This window comes from Mastigoproctus giganteus, chromosome 4, assembly GCF_048544385.1.
Source record: "Mastigoproctus giganteus isolate SK-2022 chromosome 4, ASM4854438v1, whole genome shotgun sequence".
NCBI classification, from domain to species: Eukaryota; Metazoa; Arthropoda; class Arachnida; order Uropygi; family Thelyphonidae; genus Mastigoproctus; species Mastigoproctus giganteus.
In genome coordinates this window covers 12,792,862-12,813,818 of record NC_143578.1, presented here as the reverse complement: position 1 = coordinate 12,813,818, position 20,957 = coordinate 12,792,862, and the positions used below count along the sequence as shown (strand labels likewise).

The window sequence follows — 20,957 nt, the reverse complement described above, 5'->3', positions numbered from 1 at the left end:
CTTTTACAGTGCTCATTTATTCATTGCAATTGAACAGACACATATTTGCCTTAAGGTATAAAACTTGCAGTTCATTTGGACACAACTTTGCATTCTGGAAGCAAATGTGTTAAGATTTCATTTTAAAACACGTGAGACTGACTATATGTTTAGCGTTCAGGGACTTCAGCCTAATACTAACGTTAGCATTAGTAGAGGCATCTGATGCAAGAAAGCAAGCTTATGCAGCATCAGCCAAAAAAAAAAAAAAAAACCACTTCCACTTCACTCTGTTTGTTCGAAATACCTGTCCAGCTGAGCCTTAAACTTATTTAGGCTATCAACTTCCATGACAAGGGATGGAAGTCTGTTCCACCAACCAACCACCCGCTGGCTAAAGGCAAATTTCCGCACATCTATCCTACACATCTGTCTTTCCTAAATTTGAATTTTTGCCCTCTCAGGTGATTATTCTGAGCAAGAGGAAGAATCCCATCAGCATTGAGCATGCTCAAACCATTCAAGGCTTTATACACCTCCACCAGATCACCTCACTGGTGCCTAGTCTCCAGACACTGTAATTTGCAAAATTTAAGCCTTTCTTCGTAAGAACACCACTTTGTTCCATTCACTAATCTTGTTGCCCTTCTCTGTACTTGTACCAGCAGCTCTACATCTTTCTTGAAATGAGGCCTCCAGACCTGTATACAGTACTCTAGGTGTGGCCTGACCATTGCCTTAAACAAGGGAATAATCACATCCTTATCTCTGCTAGAAAAATTCCTATATATCATTGACAATACACCACGAGCTACTCCTGCAGCCCATCTGCACTGCTCAGAGAACTTCATATCTGCCTGCACAACCACCCCCAGGTCCCTTTCATTCTCTACCACTGTCAGTGTAGTAACACAGAGTTGATACGTTGCTCTGGGGTTTCTGTTTCCCATATGTAGTACTTTACATTTGTCAATGTTAAACTTCATTCGCCACCTCTCAGCCCATCTGCTCAACCTTTCCAGATCCTGTTGCAGCAGCATAGTGACAACCCTTCCAACCTTCATATCGTCTGCAAACTTGGACATTAAGCTTGATATAGCATTAACAATATAATTTATAAATACAGAAAACAATAATGGACCAAACACTGACCCTGAGGGACTCCACTAATAACGTTAGTCCACGATGAGCAGTGTCCATTGATTACCACTCTCTGTCTTCTCCCCCTCAACCACCCCTTTTATCCATAGCAGAAATTTGCCTCCAATGCCACACTGATCCAATTTGTGCAGCAGTCTTCCATGTGCAACAGTATCAAAAGCCTTTCTAAGATCCAAGTATATAATATCAAAGTTATTCCCTGCATCCAGTTCTTTTGTGACTGCATCACAGTATCCAATCAAATTGGTCAGGCAAGACTTCCCCTTAACAAAACCATGCTGTGTCTGAGCTATAACTGAATTCTTGTCAAGATGATCCTGCAGTGCTTCTTTAACCAGTGGCTCCATTAATTTTCCTGGAACAGAAGTTAAACTCACAGGTCTATAATTACTTGTGTCAGCCTTTGATCCTCCTTTGTGAATTGGGGTCACAATTGCACATCTCCAATCTGTGGGTACCTCCCCTGAGTCCAAGGAAGCTCTCATAATTATGGCTAAGGGTTTGCTTACTAACTTTGCTGCCTCCACTAATATAACTGAATAGATCCCATCCACCCCCAGGTACCTTTCTTGTGTTTATCTTCAACAATTTCTCCTCCACTTTACTCTCAGTTATTACAAGATTCTCTAGCTTACTGCCAGAGTTGAATACACCTCTGGCATTCCCCATGCTGAATAACTCCTCATGCGTGAATGTCGATGCAAAATATTCACTTAGTTTGTTAGCTACCTGAGAAGGATCATCAACAGTTGACCCATCGATATCAAGTGGACCAATTTGATTGATCCCCTTCCTTCTAGAGTTTACATAAATAAAGAACTCTTTGATGTTTTTCTTTGCATCCCTTGCCAAAGATTTCTCGTAATCTGCCTTCGCCTGCCTAACCTCCTTTGTAACTTGGTTACAGATCAACTTGTATCTATCACAGGCTTCTGTGTCATGTGTTAATTTGTATGTATCCCATGCATTTTTCTTCTCTGTCATATGTCTCATTAGTTCATCTGACATCCATTTAGGCCTAAACCTTGAACAATATTTCTTAGTTGGTATGTAAAGCCTAGTAGCTTCCAAGATAAGTTCTTTGAATGCTTCCCATTTTGAATTTGCTGTTGGTAACATCATCAGTTGGTCCCACTGTATAGAATTTAAATACTGTCTCAGTCCATCATAGTCGCCTTTACGAAAGCAATAACCCTTCCCTTTACCCCTAATAGTAGTTACCTCTTTGAGTAAATCCAACTTCAGCACACTGTGATCACTGCCACCTAGTGGTTCATTTATCTGCAGATTCTTAATGCATGAAGAATCACTACTGATAATCAAATCAAGAGTATTACTCCCTCTAGTTGCCTCCCGAACATGCTGATGTAGAAAATAATCATCCAATAAATCCACAAAAGCCTTGCTAGTGTGTGGGTGACCAGCCCACAAATTCCAGTCAATATGTGGGAAATTAAAATCCCCCATTATAAGACTCTCTGATTTACTGGCCCACTCTATTTCCCTGTACAGATTCTTATAATACTCATCAGAGTCATTAGGCCTAAAGCACACTCCTACTCTCAATTTTGATCTCCCAATGCTTATGTCACACCAAACTGACTCGACACTGAACTGTCCAACGATGTCGACTGGCTTCACTTCCTTGGATTTTATGTGTTTCTTAACTAATAGCATAACTCCTCCTCCCTTCCTATCCTGTCTGTCCTTTCTGTAGATATTGTACTCCCAAAATTCCAGTTCTGCCTTCCTTATATCTGTGTGACACCATGTCTCTGATATCCCAACAATATCTGCCTTTGATGTTTTGAACAATACCTCAAATTCATCAAATTTATTTACTAAACTCCTAGCATTGGTGTACCTGCAAGTATGCATGCACCTGTTTCTATTCTTAGCTACCCTAACACAACCCATGTGTTTACTTGTACCGCAATGACTCCCAGCAGTATCTGAAATATACTGCTTGCCTGTTGTTGTTTGCTTTTTATTTGGTTTTTAGGAGCATTAGCAACTAAGGCCATATTGCTCCGGGATATGTGGTGGTCATTCCCTGACCTTTCCGCATCCTCCGTATTTGGTGGTGATGGGCTCGAACCCCGGTCTAATCAAGAAGCGTGTGCTATGCACTGCTGCTCCTTCCCACCTGGCTACGGAGGCGCCGAAATATCCTGCATCTTGTTTTTCAGGCTTCTGCTCATTCCAACAGAAGCAGTGCAAGAATCACTTTCACCTCTGCCAGTGGCTACTGTTAATCTATTAGTCTTTGTCTCCCCCCAAGCTAGCAGTTTTCCGACCCATCTAACACTGCCTCGATTGCATCAGCAAATATTTTTGCACCCTTTCTATTTAAGTGTATCCCATCCCTGTAGAAGCAGTCTCTCCTGTTAGGGTGGTTAGAGAATTGTAAAAAAATTTGTGGCCCAAATTTGTGGAGCCACAATTTTTTTTTTTTTTTAATTCAAAAAAAAAAAAAAAACTTAGACAATATGGCACTGCTGTACTCCTATGAATGTAAAACTACTCAACTCCTACATAATAACATTGCCGACTTTCCCATTCAGATTCAGATGGTCATTAAACTTATACAGTATATAATTATTAGTAAATATAGCTAAAATCTAAATTAAATCCATTTTAGTGAGCGAGGGATAAAAAAAATGTATGTCATGTTACATGCTGCATTTCATAACCACCATATTAAATGTTCATCATACAATGTTCATAAGGAACAAACACAAGGAATTGGTCTATTCTAAGTAATTGGGCATGTTCTACCTGCTTCATAAGCTGCTTTAATTAGCATTAGCATTAGCATTAGTAGAGGCATTTGATGCAAGAAAGCAAGCTTATGCAGCATCAGCCAAAAAAAAAAAAAAAAAAAAAAAAAGTAACATAAATAAATAAAAATAACCACTTCCACTTCACCCCTCTGTTCGTTCGAAATACCTGTCCAGCTGAGCCTTAAACTTATTTAGGCTATCAACTTCCACGACAAGGGATGGAAGTCTGTTCCACCCACCAACCACCCGCTGGCTAAAGGCAAATTTCCGCACATCTATCCTACATCTGTCTTTCCTCAATTTGAATTTATGCCCTCTCAGGTGATTTTTCTGAGCTAGAGGAAGAATCCCATCAGCATTGAGCATGCTCAAACCATTCAAGGCTTTGTACACCTCTATCAGATCACCCCGCTGGTGCCTAGTTTCCAGACACTGTAATTTGCAAAACTTAAGCCTTTCTTCGTAAGAGAACCCCTTTGTCCCATTCACCAATCTAGTTGCCCTTCTCTGTACTCGTTCCAGCAGCTCTACATCCTTCCTGAAATGAGGCCTCCAGGCCTGTATACAGTACTCTAGGTGTGGCCTGACCATTGCCTTATACAAGGGAATAATCACCTCCTTATCCCTGCTAGAAAAATTCCTATATATCATTGACAATACACCATGAGCTACTCTTGCAGCTCGTCTGCACTGCTCAGAGAACTTCATATCTGCCTGCACCACCACCCCCAGGTCCCTTTCATTCTCTACCACTGTCAGTGTAGTACCACAGAGTTGATACGTTGCTCTGGGGTTGCTGTTTCCCATATGTAGTACTTTACATTTGTCAATGTTAAACTTCATTTGCCACCTCGAAGCCCATCTGCTCAACCTTTCCAAATCCTGTTGCAGCAGCATAGTGTCAGTAGTGTCCTTGACAACCCTGCCAACCTTCGTATCGTCTGCAAACTTGGACATTAAGCCTGATATACCATCATCAATATCATTTATAAATACAGAAAACAATAAAGGCCCCAATACTGAACCCTGAGGGACTCCACTAATAACATTAGTCCACGATGAGCAGTGTCCATTGATTACCACTCTCTGTCTTCTCCCCCTCAACCACCCCTTTATCCATAGCAGCAACTTGCCTCCAATGCCACACTGCTCCAATTTGTGCAGCAGTCTTCCATGTGCAACAGTATCAAAAGCCTTTCTAAGATCCAAGTATATAATATCAAAGTTATTCCCTGCATCCAGTTCTTTTGTGACTGCATCATAGTATCCAATCAAATTGGTCAGGCAAGACTTCCCCTTAACAAAACCATGCTGTGTCCTAGCTATAACTGAAGTCTTGTCTAGATGATCCTGCAGTGCTTCTTTCACCAGTGCCTCCATTAATTTTCCGGGAACAGAAGTTAAACTCACAGGTCTATAATTACTTGTGTCAGCCTTTGATCCCCCTTTGTGAATTGGGGTCACATTTGCACATCTCCAGTCAATGGGTACCTCCCCTGAGTCCAAGGAAGCTCTCATAATTATGGCTAAGGGTTTGCTTACCTCCTTTGTTTAAAAGAGGAGAAATCCTGAATTCATCAGCAGGCTTAAATCTTTTTTACAGATTAAATTATTTAATTTTGACAGCAGTTAACAGCATCTTCAGTTTTCTCTTTGGTGTGCCATCCTGTACAATACTAAAAGTTACCACTACATACATTTACCATCAAAATGAAATCAAAACCAAAACAGGATAAATAGAAAATATGCTAACAACACTCACTGCACCAGTTCACATAACAAAATTATGTCACTTCTAGTACATATGTATGGTACTGTAACTTTGATCGTACACAACACCCAGTCAGAACCTAATTAAGCAGTTCTCCCAAGCAGAACTTTGTCACACTGAAAATACTGTTTGGGAAGTAAGAAACTTAGATTTAGCACAGAAACATTATTTTATCCTAGTTTTATAGATCAAATCACCAGTGAGTTATCAAGAAATACATTAAATGCAGTTTGAGTTAACAAGAATTTTAAAGCATTATTCCTATTGAGATAGACAGAGGCCGATAGAGTTTGAAGGTTTTGAATTATTTACAATCAAGTTATTGATAGCCTACTGCACATTGGAGAATTAATTATTATTATTTTTTTAACTTATTGAATACTAGGGAAAAAATTTTTACAGATGGCAGCTTCAAAAGCTTTGTGGAGAATGATGTGAAAATCAGAACATAGGTTTAAACAAATGTACTGCCATTATGATATTTTAATGTTACATAGATCAAAGCATTATAATGATGAGAGAGAGAGAGAAAATCCTTCAGTGAGATCAAGGATTTTAACCATCTACTGAACATGCTTAGTGAATTTAATTCACCAAAAAAGTTAAATTTAAAAAGTAAAACATCTATTAAAGTGACACAAATGTGAATTTTGTATTCCATCATCATTGGTCTGGATACTGATCTGCATCACTGTTTTTTAATAGAAGTTTGGCCACAAAATATAAAATAGCATAAAATAAAATATGAAATATATACACAAATAATTAAATGGTAATTACATGCAAATGTTCAAAAACAAAACTTTAAATTTATGGCATCTCCTGTGTCTAACTGTTGAAGTGTGCTGTCTTCACATTTTACTGTAGCATCTGGCTGGCATTTTTCACTCTCGGCTAGTGGGGGCAACATAGCTATAGCAATACATTTATTTTCCAGACAGCAACAGTGAAGAAAACACCGAAATGCAGGTGGTCATATAAGAATATTAGCATATGTACATGTCAGAGTGTGACAAAGGGTTTTTATTTAAAAAAAAAAAAAAAAAAAAAAAAGAACAAAAGAAAAGAGGATTTTTTTCAGGTTGGTTTATAACAGAATGAAAATCCGGGTGGAATTTTTAAAAAGTAAACAATTTTAAATTATTGCTTGCTGATATTGCAGGTTATAAAATGCCCCCCCCCCCCAGTATGAGACTGCTTACTGAAAAAAAAGCAACTGACATGATGGCTACACAATTAAGATGCACTGTTTGTATATGACATATTTCAGAATTTCACACAAATCCTGGCAAGCTAGAGGGAAATCAACATTGGTATTACTATTAATAGAGAAAAATGAGACAAAACAACAAGGTTATACAGCATGAGAAAAAAAAAAAAAGAAAACCCTGCATCATCTGTCCATTCCCTCTAACAGTCTGTCTATTCTTCCTTAAATTTATTCAAACCAGCTACCTCTATAACAACAGATGGAAGTTTGCTCCAACAATCAACTACCCACACGCTGAAGGCCAATTTCTGCTCATCTATCCGACACAACCACCCTTCCTCAATTTGAATTTAGTCTCAGCAACATAAATTGCTGCATAAACTGTACTGTATTGACTTGGATTTATTGATCCTACATTTCCAGCATCAAATGGACCTAGACTTGCATCTAGAATACTCAATCCTGACTTTCAGACGGAGTATGCACCAAAAACGGCAAGCAGCTCTCTATACATTATCCTTTTGATGCTAAAATATGATTTAACTGGACGGGTCCCAGTTCCAATGAGCGACCTCCAAATTGGCGGCAAAACTTGGCACACACACACAGACATCAGAGAAGAGGAGTTAAATCCTAGAAGAGACTCAATCCTACTGGTCTATACCAAATGCCACATGGACAAATCGCAGTCTCTGCACGCAGCACCGTATTGGCGACCTGAGCCAGCTCTCTTGTCTGGCTCACCTTTTCCACCCCTCCCCGGCAGGTGGGGGAGTGTGACAGTTCCACCGTCCCCCCACGTGTCACCCCCATTCTTACTCTCTGGTGGGGCATGGGCATGCCCACTGTAAACTGCAGCTGTCTTCTCTATCGGCTCCATATCTCTGCCTTTCCCCCCAGTCTTCAATCTATTCACCCCCCACTCTACCTGTACGCAAGCGAATGCCCACACAATCTAAATTAAACTATCTAAAATCACCTTCGCCCACTACTTTCGGCCTCTCATTCCTAGCACCTCCCTTCCATGCAAGCGCATAAAGGGTATATATATATATATATATATAGCCACTGAAATCTCAGGAAATTAGGTGGCAGGACCTGCCAGAGTAAATCTTAGCCTACTGGTGTTTCCTGGTCTGCCTCCACAGGGCGAAAGTGGGGCAACGGCAACGTTGGGCCTCAGTAGGGGTCCAGCGGCTAAATGACCGGATGAACAACGGTACACGACACTACACATGTACAATATCCATACACTTTTGAATCTCTGGCATTTCCAGTAAACTGGCACACCCATCACAATGCAAGCAATGCGGAAATGGGGGAAACCCCTGGTGCCGCTTGACACTAAACACTTTACACTATTCTGAGGGTAGTATTTATGGCCCTCGTGCTTAGTCCGAGGAAGAAGTATTACATTGGCACTGAGCTTTTCAATTCATTCAATGCTTTAAACATCCCTTTAATGTCTAGTTTCTAAAATTTGCACAAATAAAGCCTTTTCTGTAAGAGCACTTTTGTGTTCCCCTCACTAATTTTGGGTGATGCTGTACAAGCTTGCTTTCTTGCATTATTTACCACTACTAATACTAATATCATTAGTGAGGGCAGAAAACCTAATCTTGTTTCAGTAGCATATCCTAATATCTTCATTAACTACCCTGCCAACCTTCATATCTCTTTTTTTTATTTATTTATTAAAACCCCACACATATCAATTCGGCCCTGGAAAGATTGTGCAAAGCTCAAGTGGTAGAATTTTTTTCAGCCTGGACTGTACTTGTTAACAGGAGAGACTGCTTCTACAGGGATGGGATACACTTAAATAGAAAGGGTGCAAGAGTATTTACTGATGCTATCGAGGCAGTGTTAGGTGGTTCGAAAAATTGCTAGCTTGGGTGGGATACAAAGACTAATAGATTAACAGTAGCCACTGGCAGAGGTGAAAGTGATTCTTGCACTGCTTCTATTGGAATGAGCAGAAGCCTGGAAAACAAGATGCGGATATTTCAGAGACTGCTGGGAGTCATTGCGGTACAAGTAAACACATGGGTTGTGTTAGGGTTGCTAAGAATAGAAACAGGTGCATGTATACTTGCATGTACACCAATGCTAGGAGTTTGGTAAATAAATTTGATGAATTTCAGGTATTGCTTAAAGCATCAAAGGCAATATTGTTGGGATATCAGACACGTGGTGTCACACAGATATAAGGAATGCAGAACTGGAATTTGGGGAGTACGTCTACAGAAAGGATAGACAGGATAGGAAGGGAGGAGGGGTTATGCTATTAGTTAAGAAACACACAAAATCCAAGGAAGTGAAGCCAGTCGACATCGCTGGACAGTGCAGTGTCGAGTCAGTTTGGTGTGACATAAGCATTGGGAGATCAAAATTGAGGGTAGGAGTGTGCTATAGGCCTAATGACTCTGATGAGTATAATAAGAAACTATACAGGGAAATAGAGTGGGCCAGTACTTCAGAGAGTCTTATAATGGGGGATTTTAATTTCCCAAATATTAACTGGAATTTGTGGGTTGGTCACTCACACACTAGCAAGGCTTTGGTGGATTTATTGGATGATTGTTTTCTAAATCAGCATGTTCGGGAGGCAAGTAGAGGGAGTAATACTCTTGATTTGATTATCAGTAGTGATTCTTCATGCATTAAGAATCTGCAGATAAAGGAATCACTAGGTGGCAGTGATCACAATGTGCTGAAGTGGGATTTACTCAAAGAGGTAACTACCATCAGGGGTAAAGGGAAGGGTTATGCTTCGTAAAGGCGACTACAATGGTCTGAGAGAGTATTTAAATACTATACAGTGGGACCAACTGAAGATGTTACCAAAAGCAAATTCAAAATGGGAAGCATTCAAAGAACTTATCTTGGAAGCTACTAGGCTTTATACCAATTAAGAAATATTGTTCAAAGTTTAGGCCTATATGGATGTCAGATGAACTAATGAGACATATGACAGAGAAGAAAAATGCATGGGATACATATAAATTAACAAGTGACACAGAAGCCTATGATAGATACAAGTTGATCTGTAACCAAGTTACAAAGGAGGTTAGGCAGGCAAAGGCAGATTATGAGAAATCTTTGGCAAGGGATGCAAAGAAAAACAGCAAAGAGTTCTTTACTTATGTAAACTCTAGAAGGAATTGGATGAATCAGATTGGTCCACTTGATATCGATGGGTCAACCGTTGATGATCCTGCTCAGGTAGCTAACAAACTAAATGAATATTTTGCATCGAAGAAATTGTTGAAGATAAACACAAGAAAGGCACCTGGGGTGGATGGGATCTATCTAGTTATATTAAAGGAGGCAGCAAAGGAAGTAGGCAAACCCTTAGCCATAATTATGAGAACTTTCTTGGACTCAGGGGAGGTACCCACAGACTGGAGACGTGCAAATGTGACCCCAATTCACAAAGGAGGATCAAAGGCCGACACAAGTAATTATAGACCTGTTAGTTTAACTTCTGTTCCAGGAAAATTAATCGAGGCACTGGTTAAAGAAGCACTGCAGGATCATCTAGACAAGACTTCAGTTATAGCTTGGACACAGCATGGTTTTGTTTAGAGAAAGTCTTGCCTGACCAATTTGATTGGATACTATGATGCAGTCACAAAAGAACTGGATGCAGAGAATAACTTTGATATTTAATGTTTGGATCTTAGAAAGGCTTTTGATACTGTTGCACATGGAAGACTGTTGCACAAATTGGAGCAGTGTGGCATTGGAGGCAAATTGCTGCTATGAATAAAGGGGTGGTTGAGGTGGGGGAAGACAGAGAGTGGTAATCAATGGACACTGCTCATCGTGGACTAATGTTATTAGTGGAGTCCCTCAGGGTTCAGTGTTGGGTCCATTATTGTTTTCGGTATTTATAAATGATATTGATGATGGTATATCAAGCTTAATGTCCAAGTTTGCAGACGATACACAGGTTGCAGGGTTGTCAAGGACACTACTGACACTATGCTGCTGCAACAGGATCTGGAAAGGTTGAGCAGATGGGCTGAGAGGTGGCAAATGAAATTTAACATTGACAAATGTAAAGTACTACATATGGGAAACAGCAATCCCAGAGCAACGTATCAACTCTGTGGTACGACACTGACAGTGGTAGAGAATGAAAAGGACCCGGGGGTAATTGTTCAGGCAGATATGAAGTTCTCTGAGCAGTGCAGACGGGCTGCAAGAGTAGCTCATGGTGTCTTGTCAATGATATACAGGAATTTTTCTAGCAGGGATAAGGAGGCAATTATTCCCTTGTATAAGGCCATGGTCAGGCCACACCTTGAGTACTGTATACAGGTCTGGAGACCTCATTTCAAGAAGGATGTATAGCTGCTGGAACGAGTACAGAGAAGGTCAACAAGATTAGTGAATGGAACAAACCGGTACTGTTACGAAGAAAGGCTAAGTTTTGCAAATTATAGTGTCTGGAGACTAGGCACCAGTGAGGTGATCTGGTAGAAGTGTATAAAGCCTTGAATGGTTTGAGCATGCTCAATGCTGATGGGATTCTTCCTCTTGCTCAGAATAATCACCTGAGAGGGCATAAATTCAAATTGAGGAAAGACAGATGTAGGAGCTGGTAGTGGATATTCCATAACTTTAAGTTGTTTGTGCAGGGCAAGGTTTCTCAAACAGGAAGGTGGAATGCAATGTCCAATCATCAGAAAAACTATGGGTAGCATTTCCAGTCAGTGAAAGAAGGTCATTAATATACACGTGCAAAAGAAAGCACTGAACCCTGGGAAAATATTCCACCTATTCCACCCTGGTCCTATTCCACCTATCCTTTGTAAAAAGGATAGGTGGAATAGGACCAGGGTATGTCTGCCAGGGGCAAAGGTTGATGACGTTGTAGAGCGGATATCATCTTTTAAGGGCACAAAAGGTGATATAGTTGTACACGTTGGCACTAATGATATTAAGAGTAGGAGACCGGCGGAATTACTTAGCAAGTACAGGTCACTGTTGAAAAAAAGCCGTGAATTAGGGTTGAATTTGAAAGTGTCTGCAATACTGCCCAGACACGATAGGAGGGAGTATATGATGAGAGCCTTGTCGATCAATTCGGCCCTGGAGGGATTGTGCAAGGCTCAAGGGGTAGAATTTTTTTCAGCCTGGTCTGTACTTGTTAACAGGAGAGATTGCTTCTACAGGGATGGGATACACTTAAATAGAAAGGGTACAAGAATTTTTGCTGATGCTGTCGAGGCAGTGTTAGGTGGGTCGGAAAACTGCTAGTTGGGGAGGATACAAGGACTAATAGATTAACAGTAGCCACTGGCAGAGGTGGAAGTGATTCTTGCACTGCTTCTATTGAAATGAGCAGAAGCCTGAAAAACAAGATGCAGGATATTTCAGAGATGCTGGGAGTCATTGTGGTACAAGTAAACACATGGGTTGTGTTAGGGTAGCTAAGAATAGAAACAGGTGCATGCATACTTGCGTGTACACCAATGCTAGGAGTTTGGTAAATAAATTTGATGAATTTGAGGTATTGCTCAAAACATCAAAGGCAGATATTGTTGGGATATCAGAGACGTGGTGTCACACAGATATAAGGAATGCGGAACTGGAATTTGGGAAATACAATGTGTATAGAAAGGATAGACAGGACAGGAGGGGAGGAGGGGTTATGCTATTAGTTAAGAAACACACAAAATCCAAGGAAGTGAAGCCAGTCGACATCGATGGACAGGGCAGTGTCGAGTCAGTTTGGTGTGACATAAGCATAGGGAAATCAAAATTGAGAGTAGGAGTGTGCTATAGGCCTAATGACTCTGATGAGTATAATAAGATATTGTACAGGGAAATGGAGTGGGCCAGTAAATCAGAGAGTCTTATAATGGGGGATTTTAATTTCCCAGATATTGACTGGAATTTGTGGGTTGGTCACTCACACACTAGCCAGGCTTTTGTGGATTTATTGGATGATTGTTTTCTACATCAGCATGTTCGTGAGGCAACAAGAGGGAGCAATACTCTTGATCTGATTATCAGTAGTGATTCTTCATGCATTAAGAATCTGCAGATAAATGAACCACTAGGTGGCAGTGATCACAGTGTGTTGAAGTGGGATTTACTCAAGGAGGTAACTACCATCGGAGGTAAAGGGAAGTGTTTTTGTTTTCGTAAAGGCGACTATGATGGTCTGAGACAGTATTTAAATTCTATACAGTGGGACCAACTGATGATGTTACCAACAGCAAACTCAAAATGGGAAACATTCAAGGAACTAATCTTGGAAGCTACCAGGCTTTACATACCAACTAAGAAATATTGTTCAAGGTTTAGGCCTAAATGGTTGTCAGATGAACTAATGAGACATGTGGCAGAGAAGAAAAATGCATGGAATACATACAAATTAATGGGCGACATGGAAGCCTATGATAGATATAAGTTGGTCTGTAACCAAGTCACAAAGGAGATTAGGAGGGCAAAGGCAGACTACGAAAAATCTTTGGCAAAGGATGCAAAGAAAAACAGAAAAGAGTTCTTTACCTATTTAAACTCAAGAAGGAAAGGGATGAATCAGATTGGTCCACTGGATATTGATGGTTCAACAGTTGAGGATCCTGCTCAGGTGGCTAACAATCTAAACGAGTATTTTGCATCTACATTCACGCATGAGGAGTTATTCAGGAAGGAGAATGACGTAGGTAAAGTAGACATTGGCAGTGAGCTAGATGATTTTGTAATAACTGAGAGGAAAGTGGAGGAGAGATTGTTGAGGATAAACATAAAAAAGGCACCTGGGGTGGATGGGATCTATCCAGTTATATTAAAGTAGGCAGCAAAGGAAGTAAGCAAACCCCTAGCCATAATTATGAGAGCTTCTTTGGACTCAGGGGAGGTACCCATAGACTGGAGATGTGCAAATGTAACCCCAATTCACAAAGGAGGATCAAAGGCTGACACAAGTAATTATAGACCTGTTAGTTTAACTTCTGTTCCAGGAAAATTAATGGAGGCACTGGTTAAAGAAGCACTGCAGGATCATCTAGACAAGAATTCAGTTATAGCTCAGACACAGCATGGTTTTGTTAAGGGCAGGTCTTGCCTGACCAATTTGATTGGATACTATGATGTAGTCACAAAAGAACTGGATGCAGGGAATAACTTTGATATTATATATTTGGATCTTAGAAAGGCTTTTGATACTGTTGCACATGGAAGACTGCTGCATAAATTGGAGCAGTGTGGCATTGGAGGCAAATTGCTGCTATGGATAAGGGGATGGTTGAGTGGCAGAAGACAGAGAGTGGTAATCAATGGACACTGCTCAACGTGGACTAATGTTATTAGTGGAGTTCCTCAGGGTTCAGTGTTGGGTCCGTTGTTGTTTTCGGTGTTTATGAATGATATTGATGATGGTATATCAAGTTTAATGTCCAAGTTTGCAGATGATACAAAGTTTGGCAGGGTTGTTAAGGACACTACTGACGCTATGCTGCTGCAACAGGATCTGGAAAGGTTGAACAGATGGGCTGAGAGGTGACAAATGAAGTTTAACATTGACAAATGTAAAGTACTACATATGGGAAACAGTAACCCCAGAGCAACGTATCAACTCTGCGGTACTACACTGACAGTGGTGGAGAATGAAAAGGACCTGGGGGTAATTGTGCAGGCAGATATGAAGTTCTCTGAACAGTGCAGACGAGCTGCAAGAGTAGCTCATGGTGTCTTGTCAATGATATACAGGAATTTTTCTAGCAGGGATAAGGAGGTGATTATTCCCTTGTATGAGGCAATGGTTAGGCCACATCTTGAGTACTGTATACAGGTCTGGAAGCCTCATTTCAAGAAGGATGTAGAGCTGCTGGAACGGATACAGAGAAGGGCAACAAGATTAGTGAATGGAACAAAGGGTTGCTCTTACGAAAAAAGGCTTAAGTTTTGCAAATTACAGAGTCTGGAGACTAGGCACCGGCGAGGTGATCTGATAGAGGTGTATAAGGCTTTGAATGGTTTGAGCATGCTCAATGCCAATGGGATTCTTCCTCTTGCTCAGAATAATCACCTCAGAGGGCATAAATTCAAATTGAGGAAGGACGGATGTCGGATAGATGTGCGGAAATTTGCCTTTGGCCAGCGGGTGGTTGGTTGGTGGAACCGACTTCCATCATTTGTTGTTGAATTTGATAGCCTAAACAAATTTAAGGCTCAACTGGACAGGTATTTCGAACGAACGGAGGGGTGAAATGGGAGTGGTGTGTTTTTTTTTTTTTTTTTTGGCTGATGCTGAATAAGCTTGCTTTCTTGCATCATATGCCTCTACTAATGCTAATGCTAAAACCCAACATTAGTGGAGAAGTTAGAAGAGAGCCATCTACCATCACCACAATGAGCGATCAGAGAGAAAACTTGTCCAATTGCAAAAAACCACAAGATGAAAGATTATTTATAAGACTTTTATGCCAAAAATGATTAAAATCCTTTTAAATGTAAAGAAAAACTGTTTGAATTTCATCAAAGTTCTCCTTTGAATTTGTTCATAGATAGATAACAAATTAAAATATCACCAGTGGATTGACACTAATGGAATCCATATTGGCAATCATTGATCAGATGGAAGGTTTCACGACAGTTTAGAAGTTGCCAGCTAATGGATTTCTCCATTACATTAGAAAGAGTGGAGCTAAGTGCCTAAGGTATAAGGTATGGTCGTGTCAGACGGCACCTGGGATTTCTCCCATCTCCGCGTGTGTTTCACTGTATCGAGGACAGTACACTCTCAAGCCAGAGACTTGAAAGTGTGTGGGCCGTGTCTGTGCAGTGTGATATGTTGTACCCATTGTTTATCCGGCTTATTGGCCGCCAGGCCCCTAGTGGGGCCCGACGTTGCCCATACCCTGCCACATGGAGGCTAGCCGGGTGTATCCAGTATCACAACAAATTACTCTGGCAGGTCCTGCCACCTAGTTTTCTGGGATTTCAGTGGCTAGGACCTATTAAAAAAAAAAAAAAAGAAAAGAAAAAAAAAATTGCGTTTGACATTAATGCTTAATGGAATTTTGCTGTTAGGAAATCGCTGGTTGGTGTTGAATGCTAAAGAGATGTGTTAAAGGCCAAATAGGTCAGGCAAAATTTTGATGTTATTAAATTTAGACATGTGAGGCTATACGCTAGCTAATAGTGTTAGTTGTCTTAGAGATTTACAGGAAACCAGTAGAATTTAGACCTTGATTAGAATTTGGGGGCATTGTTAAATGTGTACTCGGTTGATTTAGTGAGAGAGGGAGGGAGACTGAAGACTGGGGGGAAAACATATAGAAGAATAGGGACGATAGAGTAGGCATCCCCAAAGAGGTCAGTGGAGACGAGCCCCACCAGGCAAAGTATGGGGGGTAGGCAGGGAGGAGAGGAGACAGAGATCCGTCTCCTCCCTCCCCTGTCTGGGGATGGGGTTTTAAAGGGAACCAGGTTAGAGTACCCAATTCAGATCGCCGTTGGCAGCAAAGCCGCAGAATGTCTTCGTCGGTGTCATGTCCAAGGAGTGTCGAATCCGGTATGAAGGTTAAGCTGCCCATCCCACCAGGCAAGGGGATGAGACACACATTTACTTCATTCATAATCTGCATTCTCACTCTACTTGCATTCTTTTTTTTATTTATTTATTTATTTATTTTTATTATTATTTTTTTAAATACTTTTTTCTTATTTTATAATTTTTTTCCAAGTTTTTTATATATATATATATATATATTTATTTTTTATTTTTTTTTTACTCAACTCATTCATCTTTTTCTCACACACCAGGAGGGGATGCAATGATGTGTAGTGTAAATTTAAATACTAATTAAAACTAGGGTTAGTGTGTACTTAACTGTAGCATTTATGGTTTGTGTTCTTTTTCTCACACGCTTACACTTTTATTCATTCTTCTAGCTCTCATCTCATTTATTTGACTCTTACTTTCTGCACTACACTCTCTGGGCACCTCAACTTACTGTTATTCTTCAGTTGTGGTGCAGGCCTAGGCACAAGTTTTTTTTTTTTTTTTTTTTTGCAGGCCAGGGGAGAATGCAGTGATAGTGTTTATGTGGTTAGTAAATGTTTGTTAGTACAGTATATATAAAGTGATTTAAGTTATTTTTAACTTTGTAGTCTTTCGGCCAATTACATTTGCTCTTCCACTCATTCCCATTCACTCTCTCTTTCCCTCATGCTAGGTCACTCTTTCTTTCACCAAAACTGCCATTTATAATTCCTAGTTCACTCAGTTCCCAGCCTGTTCATTGTCTTTCATTCTCATTCATTCATTCTACATTACACCCCTTTGCTACTAGCCTACTGATATTTTTCAGCTAATCTGCTCCCTGTACATCTTCCTCCCCTACGTGGTTACTTATTTGGCATGGGGCCCCCAGGTTCCTACACATGGCAGGGTAGTCCTGGGGAGGTTTGTCATGTCAGGTTTCTGTCAGGGTGCAGAATACTGCTATCCTGACAGTTTTTAGGAGCTAAGTGCAATGGGATGATAACTGGATGGGAAGGATTTGTCTCCTTTATAGCAACTGACCGAAAATGAGCAAATTTCCAAGCAGAAGGAAAACAGCAGTGGAATAAATAAAGGGTAAAAAGGCAACACAGAACAGGAGTAAGCTCAGGAGCACAGGTTTTGAGAACAAGTGGAAAAATACCATCAGCACCTAGAGCTTTCTTGGCATCATGACTGTTCAAAATTCTTCTGACTTCCTTTTTGATGGAAGAACATGGGAAATATTGAGTCCAGTATACTGGAATGGTAGGAGGTAATTTTCCAAGATCACCAATACAAGAGTTAGAAGAAAAGCAGGATGGTAGTAGGCAGTGCTTTTTTTGTAAAAGAATAGTTGCCGGTGCTCATTCTTTGCTATCAGGAAAAATTGAAAATTAAAAGGATATGAAAAGTACTCTAAAATTTTTTTTTTCTCTGATATTGTTACTTTAGTGGTAATTTGGATTAAGAACAACAAATTTAGTACATTAAGTTTATTAAGCATAAATTTATTATTCAGGTATATAAAAAAATAAGTAAAATGTGAGTAAAATAAGTAAATAAATCGGTCAACTACTGAGTTCTGGACACTCAGGATGAAGGGTTGTAGTCACTAAAGGTCGTTAGCATAATATCTCAATTAGAGAGCTTTATGGTAACTGAAAAAAGTTTCTAGTACCCCCTGGCGTGACCTAAAACTGAGGAATTAATGAAAATGTTGTCTATTTGAGTCTTTCCAGTTGTTGTGAATGACAAGGGTGGGAGAAGTGACTGGCAGGTGAGGGCCATGCAATACTCCGCTCAGGTGCCTACCCACCACCGGCACCTCAACACTGGCTCTCTGAGTACCTCCTTGCTGGGACAACTCCAGCTTCGAAAATTTTTAACATCTTCCTCCCCTACGTGGTTAAAAAATACTTCTCGTCGCAAAATTTATAAATGACCTATAAAGATCATTTATTAACTAAAATAAAAAACTGCAGCCATTATCAACCCACTGCAGGATGGAAGCTTCCTCAACAATTCATGTTGAGGGAAATGGACCATAATCTGCCACGCTGGTTGGCAGTTCAACCATATTTAGCAGTCAGGGGCTTGAGCCCCGGTCTACTCAAGGAGCGTGTGCTACTCCCGCTCCTGACCATTCGGCTATGGAGGCCATTTATTAGCTAACTATTTAGAAACCTTTTTGTCACGAAAAGGAGAGTTACTTAGTACAAAGAAGCGTGCTATCGAAGTACAATAAATTTTTTTTAACATAAAAAGTAAATGATGGATTTCAATGGGAATAGTTTTCCCTTGATAAGCATCGAATAACACATAGCTAATCTGATTTTTAAATTTTTAGCTCCATTAGCGACGGAAATGGGGGGGGGACAAGAAAATTGGTCACATTTCCCTGTCTGGTACCGCCATTTTTAATTTTAAAATTATTTTAAAATCATGTTTTAAACCTACTCGTTGAGCTCTTTCCAACGGTGTATAATAAGCTGTAGGTTGTCGACATTTTTTATCCCCCCACATTTTACCCCTCCATTTCTCAGACAAATTTTTGTCAACAACAATCAATATAGCGTTATGTTGGCCCACATGATGTACAAACCCATGCAAAATTTCGAGTGAATAGGCTGAGTGGTTCCAGAGATACAATGCTGTGACAGACGGACAGACAGACAGACAACCGAGTGACATTATAAGAGTCCTTCGTTAGACTACGGACTCTAAAAATAATAAGTAAAAATAATTCCATAATAAAGTTTTTTTGTAGAATATTCAAATTTTTATTAAGTTCTCATCCGACACCCTATTCCGACTTCTTTTCTTCCTCTTTGTGTGTGTCGGTTGTTGTCCAAAGCAGCCACGAATCGACATATTTGCTGAATCGAAGCGGGTCAGTGGCAGCCTACAATTTTAAGAAACAGTAGCGAAGAAACTGTTTTTGTCATAAAGCTCTTGTTGGGCTGGCGATCAGATTCATTTGTGAAAATCCTCGTTCACATTGACTCGATCAAATTGGTATCGTACTCAGAGCGTCCATCAAATGCTTCAATTCTTCTGAAACCATCTTTTCAATTAGGTATTCCCAAAATCCACGAATTGCATCTCTTTCATTTAACTGTAATTGACAATTTTCTAATTTCATTTTCACCAAATGGCAACAATTCATATTTAGAAGGTTTAATATCTTCATTGTCCTCGTTTTCCTTCTCTTGTCAATGTTGTCATTAGTTCTTAAATTTGAATTTTTTCTTTTTTCTTTCTTTCTTTCTTTCTTTTTTTTTTTTTTTTTTGAAACTGTCCAAAATGTCAGTGTCATTCGGATATTCAGGTACTGTGACCATGTAAACAGACATAGGGAAAATTTACAGAAAAATGTCGATAACGCACTTCCGCAAAAGAACAGATGATTATTTTTCGGGGTAAAAGAAAATCACTCTCCTAATTCTCGAACGGGGCACTTACAGTTGATTCACAGCGGTGTCCAACTTACGGCCCGCCCGGAAAGTCAACTAAAACAGCATAAAGAAATCTAACTTTGAATTTTTTTTGAAAATGGTCCCTGTATGGGAAAAGTTTGGACACCACTGCAGTAGGTGTTGTTATTTTGGTTTTTAGGAGCATTAGCAACTAAGGCCATATTGCTCCAAGGATATGAGGTGGTCATTCCCTGACCTTTTTGCATCCCCGTATTTGGTGGTCACGGGCTGGAACCCCGGTCTAATCAAGAAAAAAGCGTGTGCACTGTTGCTCCTGCCCACCTGGCTATGGAGGTGCCAGTAGAAGGTGGACCAGAGCCCATTGGGAATACCCCTTGATCTGCTCACTGTTGACCAGCGCGACTTCTCCATATGTGGGACAGGTGGTCGGATAGGTTTTACCAGGTACCACTAAGTTGTAGAATGGTAATCACAGCACTAATGATCACAATGGTAATTCGCAGCACTAATTGCCTGAAGGCCAGAAATGCGAACAGTGCGTACCGAGTTAATTGTCCGTTCACTATATGAAAATTTTCTTTGCTCAACGGAAAGTATTTTAAATGTAACTTCCAAGGGGAATTCAAAATAATTCACTATAAAAGGACATCATTAAACAGAGGTCTGACTGAATAATTTAGAATTATAAAAATGGTTATACAGCTTTATGTAGAAAATATCTTAACAATAGACAGTGAAAAATGTAAATTTAGTTAAATCATTTTAAGCTTATTTGAATAGTAGGTAAACATGTGAAAAAAATTTACGGAATATTACAAATTTCGAAGCGCACTGCATCCAAATGTCACATGTCACTGTTAATAAAGGTGCCGGTACGCCGTACCGTCCCAAAAAAAGCACTGGTAGTAAGTAGTCTTTATCTTTAGCTGAGGAGGCAACAGAACCATCAGGTTTTAACAGATGGTGGTATAAGAGAGATGGGCAAAAGTTGCAGCTATTAGCTTTAGCAAAAGACGAGAATGATTGATTACTATTTGGATAAGAAGCAAGTTTTCTACTCTTAGCTTGTTCAAAATCAGTTTGAACATATTAATAACTGCTTTAC

General features: G+C 40.0%; 1 protein-coding gene across 2 annotated transcripts in view; it reads right to left on the bottom strand.

The window, feature by feature from the left end:
* The window catches only part of Zip48C (Zinc/iron regulated transporter-related protein 48C), a 306,574-nt gene that overhangs the window by 75,201 nt on the left and 210,416 nt on the right, over nucleotides 1-20,957 (bottom strand). The window lies entirely within an intron of this gene.